Source organism: Acipenser ruthenus, chromosome 32, assembly GCF_902713425.1.
Source record: "Acipenser ruthenus chromosome 32, fAciRut3.2 maternal haplotype, whole genome shotgun sequence".
In the NCBI taxonomy this organism is placed as follows: Eukaryota; Metazoa; Chordata; class Actinopteri; order Acipenseriformes; family Acipenseridae; genus Acipenser; species Acipenser ruthenus.
Genome location: NC_081220.1, coordinates 2,577,501 through 2,588,678, shown reverse-complemented (window position 1 = coordinate 2,588,678; position 11,178 = coordinate 2,577,501). Strand labels below are relative to the sequence as shown.

Here is an 11,178-nt window from a genome sequence, read left to right as displayed (position 1 = left end):
CAGACCGCCCCTCCCCCAACACACAAAAACACACACACACAACACATACACGCATTCAGGCACGCAGGCATATGCACATACCAACACATGCACAAACGCACACACACACACACACAAACACACATACGCACGCACGCACGCACACACACACTCACTGACACACACACACACTCACTGACACACACGCACACACACACTGACACACACACACACGCACAGTCAGACACACACACACACAAAGACAGACACACACACACAGACAGACACACACAAACACTCACACACACAGACACACATGCACACACACACTCACGCAAGCATGCACACACACAGACAGACACACTGACACACACACACACTCAAACACACACACACACAGACAGACACACACACAGGCAGACAGACAGACAGACAGACAGACACACACACAGACACACACACACACACACAAAAAACACACCACACGCACACACACACAAGCACAAACCACATGCACACACACACACTCACTGACACACACACACATGCACACACGTGGACACACACACAGACACCACACACATACACACACAGACAGACACACACACACTCACGCACACGCACACACACTCACTGACACACACACACATACTCACTGACACACACAGACAGACACGCACACACACAGACACACACACGCATACACACAAACACACACAGACAGACACACACACTCACACACACACAGACAGACAGACAGACAGACACACACACAGAAAAAAACAACCACACACAGAAAAAAACACACACACACACGCACGCACACACACACACATACACACACTGACACACACACCACTCTCACATGGACACATGCACACACTGACACACACACTGACACAAACACACACACATACAAACACAAAAACACACACACACACACATAGACAGACACAAAAACACACACACACACACAGACAGACAGACACACACACACGCACACAAACACACACAGACACACACACACACACACACACACACACATGCACACACACGCCCACGCACTCGCACACACATGCACGCACACACACACAAACACACATACGCACGCACACACGCACACACAGACTCTCTGACACACACACACTCAATGACACACACGCACACACACACTGACACACACACAGACAGACACACACACTCACTGACACACACGCACACATGCACACGCACACACACACAAACACAAACCTACGCATGCACACACACACACACAGTCACACACACACACATACACGCACACACACACACACACACACAGACACCACACACACACACACACACATGCATTTAAAACAGCTCTGGTGCTGCTGGATTTACTTTGTTTCAAGTGTAAACCTAAAGGAGTTTCATGTTAAGTTGAGGATCTAAGAGGCAGTAATTTTATTCCTCTCTCTCCCTCTTGTGGTCACAGAGTGTAGTGCAGTTGTGCTGCTGGGCTGTGGAATTACTCTCTCTCCCTCTTGTGGTCACAGAGTGTAGTGCAGTCTGTGCTGCTGGGCTGTGGAATTACTCTCTCCCTCTTGTGGTCACAGAGTGTAGTGCAGTCTGTGCTGCTGGGCTGTGGAATTGCAACAGAAATCCCTTCCCATGCTGGTGGAATGACATGCTGTAACCTCTATGCTGACACACACTGATGTGAGTCTGCAGGAATAACTGGGGTGTGGGACAGACAGCTTACAGCAACTCTCAGAGAGGAGAGCAAGGGGAGAATCATTGTGTTTAAAATGCTGGCCTGCTAAAGGGACATTTTAACATTCTTTAATATTCACTGGCAGGGGTGGAAGTTGCAGATGTTGAGATATTAGAGTCAGTGTTTCCCAGCATGCATCACAGTGAGCAGCTCCTTCCTTCAGACACAGACCACACTGTAGTGATTAGATGACTGGGTGTGAGGAGCCTTGTGTTAACAATGGGAGAACTGGGCTGACTGGGGATGTAACTGCTGCCTATTTCAATTGTCTTATTACTATACTGTTATTACATTAATGACAGCAGTGGTGCTCTGGCTCCCTCTTGTGGTCAGTATTAATATCTGCACTGTGTCTATCAGAGGTCACATTAATGAGTGCACTTTATTCACTTGAACACAGAGCAGCTCCTGTGTTAGCTGTCACTGAATCTCTTTATTCCGTGATTTGCTGTATTGAGCTGGAGGCTCAGAGAGTGTTTCCTCTTTCCTATCAGCTGTGTGTTTTGTGTTTAAACCTCAGAGCACTCTGGATATTTACTGACACCCTCCTCCCCTTTCACAACTTGCTTTTTGCTCTTTCTTTTTGCATTAGGACTCTATAGAGTCCTTTTATGTAAATGTAACACCCGCTAGGCAGGGCTTACACAGAATTTAAATACATAATCACATTTGGAGTCGATCTACACCAGATTAGTGTGTAAGACACTGGACAAGTAAAACAGTTACAGGTTATTTTATTCTGAAAGCAAATCAAGGTGGGATCAGAAACACGGCCTCTTCCAATTAAAAAATAATCTTTTATTTTATTGCAGATAAAAAGAAATGGAATGTTAGCAGCAGATTAATACACAGCAGGAAACGTTCAGCACCAGAAGCACACTAAAGTGCGCGGTGCAATAAATACCTGTGAAAAATGATTGATTTAACATTGCAATCATTAGAAATAAATACAAATATAAACAACGACCGCTCTGAAAACAACACACAACACAAAACACAGCAGTGCGCGCAGGCAGGGGATGTCGGAGAGCTGCATGCATCATTTTCTGGTGCAGATCAATCTGTAACCCCATTCAACATCAGCTCCTGCTTTACCAGACAAGGAGCAGACAAAAGCCTCACAAGACTTGACTCGCTCCTTGCTTACAGTATATCACTCTGTTACCCGAGTCTGCTCGTTGACTGACAATGTCCTGTATGGTTGACAATGAAGTCAGAATGGTTTCTTCCTCTTTCAATGCAATGCATTGGTTGTATCAGCCTGTGAAAGCATGCATTCCACACAGAGCTTCACACTGATAGTGCCAAGTCCTTGCACATACAGCAGCTTCCACAGCTAAACATTTGGGGGTGTCCCTGTCAATGCTACACTTTATAGCAGGAAAAGAAAACTGGTTAATTCACCATTGTGATATTTCAAACATTATACATTTATTTAAAAACAGAGACCAACACTTCAAACAACAGGCGTGTTTCGACTCAAAAGAGCCGTCCTCACTGTTTAAAAGAAACAAAGCAAACCCAGCCCTTAATATCGTTATTACCAATTAGTGAACATGATTAAACACAGGTTTGTTAAGCAGACAATTCATTATCACAGACATACACTTCATCAAGTAAAGTTTTCAATCAGATATCCCAACATCAATGATTGGCAAATAAGTTACAATTTGTAACCCAAACAAACCTTAATAGTTATTAATCAATTGATGAAGATGATTAGATACAGAGATTGTTAAACAGCCAGCTCATTACCACAAACATACACTTAATGAAGTGAAATTTACAATGAATTATCTAACCATCAACGATCTGCAAATTGAAACAAGAAACAAACCCCACCCTTAATATAGTTCTTTAAATTGCACAATGGTGAATTAACAATGTGTTTGTGTGCGTACTCCATGTTTTCACACTATCAACACTTTTCTGAGCATCAACGCACCAAATACAAATGAATGAAATGCTTGAACTTTCAGCGCGAGGTTTAAATTTTGTAGCATTACTGATACACTTTATATAAATAGATTTTTATTCATATTTATTTCACTATATTTATTTATTTTATCGTTTCAATTAGAAAAATATTAAATTGCTTTGAAGATATGTAAATAAATAGAACAATTATTGTATATTAATATTGAAATATGTTAATATGTGTTTAAAACCATAGATTGCTTTAAAACTTGTAACACAATAGAAATATGTTTGATTGTAATATGCTATGTATGTATGTATGTATGCATGTATATTTTTATTTATTTCCTTTAAGAGGAGTAAAGTTTCTCATTTAGTTTATTTTCAGTTTGTATTTAAGTAACAGAAGATTAACAATGTTCACCTTTATCTTTTCCTTACTGTAGATAAATCAAGAAATATATTTTCATTTTCATTTGAAACTAAATTAATAAATATAAATCCAATGACAGCCCTTCAGCCTCTGCAATGTATTGGAATACATGAATAATCAAGATATTTACCAGATTGATCTTGTCTTTTATTTTGAGCCCTTGTTATTGAGCTCAGTGTGTTTGTGTGCAGTTGAGCTCCTCCACAGGCCGTGTCCCATTTCATTGCCTTCACCCTCAGCACCTGCAGTAGGTCCCAGCTGCAGCAGTGCAGTCGCTGTGCAGACCAGCTGAGGGAGGTTTTTGTACGGGTGTGTATCACTGTGTGAACACAGCTCTACTGCTGAGGTAGTGGTAACTCTGACAGTAATAATCTCCTGCATCTTCAGCCTGGACTCCACTGATGGTCAGAGTGAAGTCAGTCCCAGATCCACTGCCACTGAAACGAGTTGGGATCCCAGACTGAAGGGTAGTTGCCCTATAGATCAGGAGTTTGGGAGCTTCTCCAGGTTTCTGTTGGTACCAGGCTAGGTAGTGGTAATTACTAGCAGTGGCCACTGCGGTGCTGGTTTTACAGCTCAGAGTGACTGTGTCTCCTGGGAGAACAGATTTCACTGCTGGAGTCTGAGTCACAGTAACTTGTCCACTGGATTCTGAAAATAATAAATAATAATATAGAAAATTATAATACACAAGTGAATTGAATTATAAAAACACATTTTAATTGTCAAGCCTTTATCGGTTTTTCCTGTTTAATTTCCAAACTTATACTGTATATTAAGAAAGGTCCCACAAATATATTTTAAAAAAAGTGTTTTTCTAAATGATTCTTACCCTGAGTGCAGATGACAAGTGCCCAGATGAAGATGCTGATAAAAGTCATTGTTGTTGTGGATTCTGTTGCCATGAAGGGCAGCTCTCAATCATGAAGTGTTAAACTCACAGGGCTATAAACACTCCCAGAGCACTGAAGCATGTGCTGCCAATGCAAAGTGTCTTTTCTATGCAAATTGTCTTCCTTGGCACAGCAGCCACTTGTAGCCCAGCAGTGGTGTAAACACAGGCTTGGTGCTGTGTGTTCTGACAGAGCAAGATTAGCAGTTTAGCATGAACACTCCCAGGACAGAAGGACTAGACAAAGAACAGCTTTAATAGGAGCATATGAGGAGAGCCAATCAGCCGAGACCTTATTCCACTCAACACAGCTGGAATGGAGTCAAGTGTGGAGTGTGTGTTTAAAGCAGTACTTGCACTGTGTGTTCAGACAGAGCAAGATTAGTAACTGCCCTGGCATTAACACTCCCAGGACAGTGGGACTATACAATAGAGCCCAGCTATTAAGAGTAGCATTGGAACCTGATTAGCACAGTCCGTAATGCACTCATTAAAGTGTAATGCAGCAGTACTGCTTATTAAACAGCAGCACTGTCATGATTGAAGTGCAGTGAAGTTCTCACTGGCTTCAGTAACACTAGGAGACACTCAGGGGCTCATTCACTAAACGCTGGTAAATGACCAGAATGATATAAATGTTCTTAAGCTTTAACCTTAGGGTGATCTCTAAAATAAGATTGGATGGGTTGGCAGTTAACTCATTTGTGAATGGTCCCTGCTCTGCTCACAGCATCACCAGTGCGCTGCCCTATTTACTGAATGTTGTGACAGTACATACCGCCTGCTTTACAAACACGGTATTTGAACACACGCCGAGGACCCAAACATTTTAGCACCCTTCAGTGAATAATGGCTTGAATATCAAATCCCTCCCTCGTGGTATTTCTGGTGTAATGTGCATACATTTACCATCCATTAACATCATGAATTATATTGCAATGACCCGCATGTGGTACTTTTCCTTCGCATTGTTCACCACGGGTTAGGCTGCTCTTCACTGCTTGGTGAATGCAGCAGGTGTACACAGTAGCACACGGTACAGAGCCTCAATGCGTGTTAACACAGTACCGCTGTGTGATAAATGAGGTCCTTACACTTTGATGCTGGTAGTTCCTCTCTGTTGTGGGCAGTGTTAGGAACTGCAGTCTGTGATGTTTAAGACATTTTCAGCTGCGTTCAAAAACTAAAGGAATAATATGCCACCTAATACATCCTTCAAGCCCCTCAAGTGAAATATGCATCAATGGGAAAGTTATTTTATTTGTATTTAATGTGTTTATTTGATATTATAAGATGCAGCAATATTTATATCAGTATGTCAGTAAAGCTTTTAATAACTGCTGGGGATTAAATCAAAGAGAGAATAATTCACTGCTACTATATTATGGACAACAGGCTCCCTCTTGTGGTCAATGTTGATAATTACTGCATGTTTTGTTTGTTTGAGTTGCGTTTTAATACCAATTCTTAAGGAATTAATGAAATAATAAGTCCTATTTGTTTCTGACTCCCCTTGAAGCCCCTAGACTGCTGTGTGGTGTTTAACACTTGTGTAATTCTTCAGTAAAGTCACTGTCTCAGCTGATACACAGCACTGTCTCCAGCCCCTCGTCCCTCTGGCTCTTTAATGAGTTCAGAGTGAGGGGGAGATCAGTGACGTGCCCAGCCTAGGCTCTGGGAAAAGCTCGGAGCTTCAGCCCCTTTTCTGTTGGTCTGCTGGAGGTTCTGATACAGAAATCCCTGGAATAGAAACATAAAATCCGGGAAATCGGGAGTCAGGATATCCTGAAAATGATGATTATTTATTTTTTTTTTTTAAAAGAAGCGCGGCTTTGACCTCGACGTGATTTGAAAATGCAGCCTTCTGATCTGGAGTCAGACGCGCTACCGTTGCGCCACGAAGTCCTGGCATAGTGCGTGCTTGTTATGCAATGCTAGAGTGTACAGCAAGCATGCCAAACACATGGTAATGCCGACGCTGATACTAGGAAAACACTCGGTATCACCAGGGTCATGGGAAACAGCCGACTCAATACGTGTTCGTAGCCAGCAGGGCTATGAAGTTGTCGGAAGTGTGTTTGATTCTCAGCTTTAAAAGTAAAGAAAACATAAACCAATGCGATTTGCTTTTATAATGTTCATTATTTGAAACGTGGGCATAAACACAGCTGTACTGGCTGGGAATCGTCTCGGGTCAATTACTTGGAAAGCAGCTATGCTGACCAATATATCACCAACGGGGGAAAGCTGGCAGTACTGAGTGACACAGAAGACGGATTCTCTCAGCGCGTCTCCTCTGAATGCGCACTGGCACAAAGGGGCTTTTCTCATCTAATGACGTGACAGAATGCAATAATGTATTGGGTTAATTTACCAACAAAAGAAACATAAATACATGTGTATGTATTTATTTGTGAATAAACTATCTTGCTTCTACGATGGGACTGGAGACCTTACATCCACAGTCTAATGATCGGCCAACCCCAGAGAGACTTTGTCTTGACCAGGGATTAATATAATCTAAAACACGATCACGAAAAGGCGTTGTCTTTTTAAGAATTAAACCTGCCAGACCGAACTCATGCTAACATTCAATCAATCAATTAATTAATCATATATATTTTCTATAGCGCCCCATATGCGCTTCACAAAATCTATTTAAAAACAAGAACATATCTAATTGTAAGCCTGGTCGAACAATGGAAGTCTTCAGTGTTATTTTAAACAAAGAGTGCTTTCCACGATTTAACATGCATTTAGACAGAATATTAAGCATGTTTATTTATTTCTAATACTGGACCCTGTCTTAATACTGTATTACATTCTGAATATGAATATAGCTGAATTATTAATTGCAGATAATACTTAGAATACCCGATACATATTTAGCATTAAAAGCAATACATGTGATTTATTTAAACAGTCGTTCATTATTTTCTGTATCAGCCGCCACACAAAGCTGAGCGCAGTGCGGTATACTGTAATGATGCTCCAGTCAGTCTGCCCGGACTGCACCTGAACCATGTTAAAAACACGAAGCCCCTAATAAGCTAATTTGTAAAAGTTAGTAAAGAGTTGCGCTAATATAACAAAGCTAAATTTGAACTCCTAGCTGGAGCAACGAGAGAGGGCGAGAGGGCGGGGCAGAGAAAGAGGGGGAGACGCTGCTAGGCAACCGGCTCGTGAACATTCCACTCAGCTGAGCAGAGACCGTTAGGATTTAAAAATGCGAACTTTCCGAGCGGCGTTAGGCGCTTCGTTAAATTAACACACTGTTGCTGGCATTTTAATTTTGAAGATAACCATATTTTAAATACTCAAATAGCACTGTATTTAAAAAATACTTTACTTCAGTTCCAGAACGTTTTCCAACAAATAAAAGGAAGTGTGTATTTATAATAAGTATATTTGTTATGATATTAACACTAAACAAATGTGCTACAGTTTGGTGTATAATTTATTTGTTTATTAAATGTTGTAGTATTTCTTTTTTAATATTGTATTGTTTTCACAAAATAACATCCTTACATTATCAGTTCATCTGCTAGAGTAATCAAATCACTCATATTACTCTTCAGTAATTCATACATAGACACGCTGTGGTAACTTCAAGAAGTTAAAATGTAAGGCTGGATTCAAGTTTAACCAAAGAAATAAGTAAATACATTAATAACGACATGAAACAAAAATACGTTTTGGTAGCTCATACGTAGGCCTATTTAAATTACAAAATGCGACCTGTTTTAGAAATTGATTTATATACTACCTGCCATTTAAATCTAAATTATATTTAAAACTGTTTGAGGGGCAGACTAGCATAGATGATTTCTAAAATCCATTAATATGTTAAACTATAACACCACATTAGCACTCCGAGATAGAAATTGATCATTTGTAAAGAATTAGCTGTGAGATTTTTTAGATAAATAATCAGAATTATGGATGCATGGATTTTTGATTAAAATATACCCACATGTATTTTTGTTTCATGTTGTAATTTTTTCATTAATTTCATTTTAACCTCTTGCTGGTGCCACGGCTTGTCTCTGTATCAATTCACTGATATTTGAGGTTTTGTTTAGTACACACTAGCAGGTGATCTGATAATCTTATTGATGTTATTTTGTGAAAACAATAACACGTTAATACTGTGCTACAAAAAATGACTCGCCGTGTTGTAACTTGTGCGGGTGATGTCATGGGTTGTCATGGCAGCGCCGATCATCACGGGAGGGGTTATCAGTGGTTGTCGGAGAAACGCTGGAGTTCCGCTGGCTTCCGAGGATCCAACCCGAATATCTAAATCAATACAGTGACAACAAAGGAATGTGACATCTAAACCTAATGACTACATTAATGAAGCAGTAATACACGACAGGGTGTGTGTGTTATCATGAGGTAATATCACCACGCCTTGGGTGCGTTGGGAGGCACTAGACGAAGTCGAGTTCTTCAACCGCCCAGGAAGTGGTGATATATCTCATGATAACACACAGACCCTGGAGTGTATTATTGCTATTATTAAATGGGTCTAGGAGAGTGTTGTTGTTGGTAAATAAAGAAGACTTTAAACTTTATTTTAATAACTTTTATTTATGTCACCTTCCACTGAGAGAAGTAGTTCCACAGTAACTAAAAATGGTTAGATTAACCATTAAATATTTGATTTTAAACTGTTTTGTAGAATATTTTCTTTTTCGGGGCTTCGCTAATAGTTTCTTGTTCATTCTTTGTAGATATTGAACTGGATCATTGTTTCAACGTGTATGTCTGGGTTTTGTCCAGTAGATGGCGCTGCTGCTGCTGTTGTGATGTTTTGTTTAGCAGAATGCAGTTCACTTACCGTGTTACAAACGGGACGGCGCTGCACAGAGCGGTACAAACTGTGCAATTAAAATCTCCGGTAGTACTACAGACGGGCTGCCGATAGTCATCTCTGATTAACCCAACATGAATATAAATACAAACTCAGTCCGTTTCAAAGACCACTCAGAGTGACGGCGCCGGAGAGTCTGTGAGCAGGTTTAATAATATGAATGTGCTTGATCGAGTCTTGCATCAAACTCAGCGTCCTCTGTATAATATAAACACATTACACAATGGGTTGCCAGCGGGTGAAGTGAATTCAGTTCCAATAATACCGAGCTCTCTTTCTCTCTATATAGATATATATCTAGTTCTCCTGTTTTACCAAAACAGCTCAAAGAATGGAACTTCTGGTTCAGACTGGTGCGCGGATCTAAAGATTCCCCACATCGGATGTACCGGTTTGTTATGGAACATGTTTCGTAAAATGAGTTTATCCAGTAACAGACTATGTAAACCACAGTCAAAACAAACATGGAGAACATATTGCCAAGTAGTGGTTTGTTTAACTAGTTCCTCAGTAAAATAAGACTCATGTGTACACACAGTATTTAGAACTGAAAAGCTAAACTAATCCCTTACTTGGAGCTCTCACCAGGGACCACTTCCAGTAAAAGACATATAAACCGCAGTGAACAAAATAAAAACTTGCATTCATAACAGAAAAAAAACAGCCCATATAAATCTACACACTTCCTGTGATGCTAGAACATGATGAATTTTAATGGTAATTTCACCCTAAAAACTTTGCATACTGAAGGCAGCAGATCAAAAGCAAGAAGGAATATAAAAATAGGGTTACAGCTCCATGGAGGAGGAGGAAAGTCTTTGCCCCGGGTTCACACAGTGAATTAGTGAAGGGTCCTTGAGTAACACACCATATTGAGAATGGCCTGATCAGGAAACAAGCAAAGCATTCAATGCAGTAAGAGGAGAGAATCCCATTAACATGGCCATTCTGACACACACCAATCTATAATCTGTGTAGAATTAGTCAAGCACCCAGCAAAAAAAAAAAAAAACCCACACAATCCAAACAGTCTTTACAAGCAAGATTTTTATTTATCAACACACACTTTGGGGCATTTTCCAAAAATATACAACTCCAGCTACAAAGACAACCACTGAACACACACCCATTGCAGCTCCCAGATGGGACCACACATTGAATTGGCCTGCAAGAGAAGAAAGAAATAGTTAGTGGAATATAAAGAGATAGTTATATATTTTACTTGAACTGCAATTGTGTTCACATCATGCATATTACCGCTTCTAGGCATAAAGTGAAGGGATCCATCTCTCTTCAGCTCAATTGGGCCAGAAGACACAAATGCCTTT

General features: G+C 40.4%; 1 long non-coding RNA gene across 1 annotated transcript in view; it reads right to left on the bottom strand.

Annotated features, from left to right (window-relative positions):
- Positions 1–10,928: 10,928 nt before the first annotated feature.
- Positions 10,929–11,178, bottom strand: part of LOC131703189 (uncharacterized) — a 1,256-nt gene continuing 1,006 nt past the window's right edge. Inside the window, exons 4-5 of the long non-coding RNA XR_009309711.1 lie at positions 11,108–11,178; positions 10,929–11,015 (exon numbers count right to left, since the gene is read on the bottom strand). The exon at positions 11,108–11,178 is cut by the window's right edge and continues 34 nt beyond it. This is a non-coding gene — a long non-coding RNA (uncharacterized LOC131703189). The remainder of the gene's footprint in view (positions 11,016–11,107) is intronic.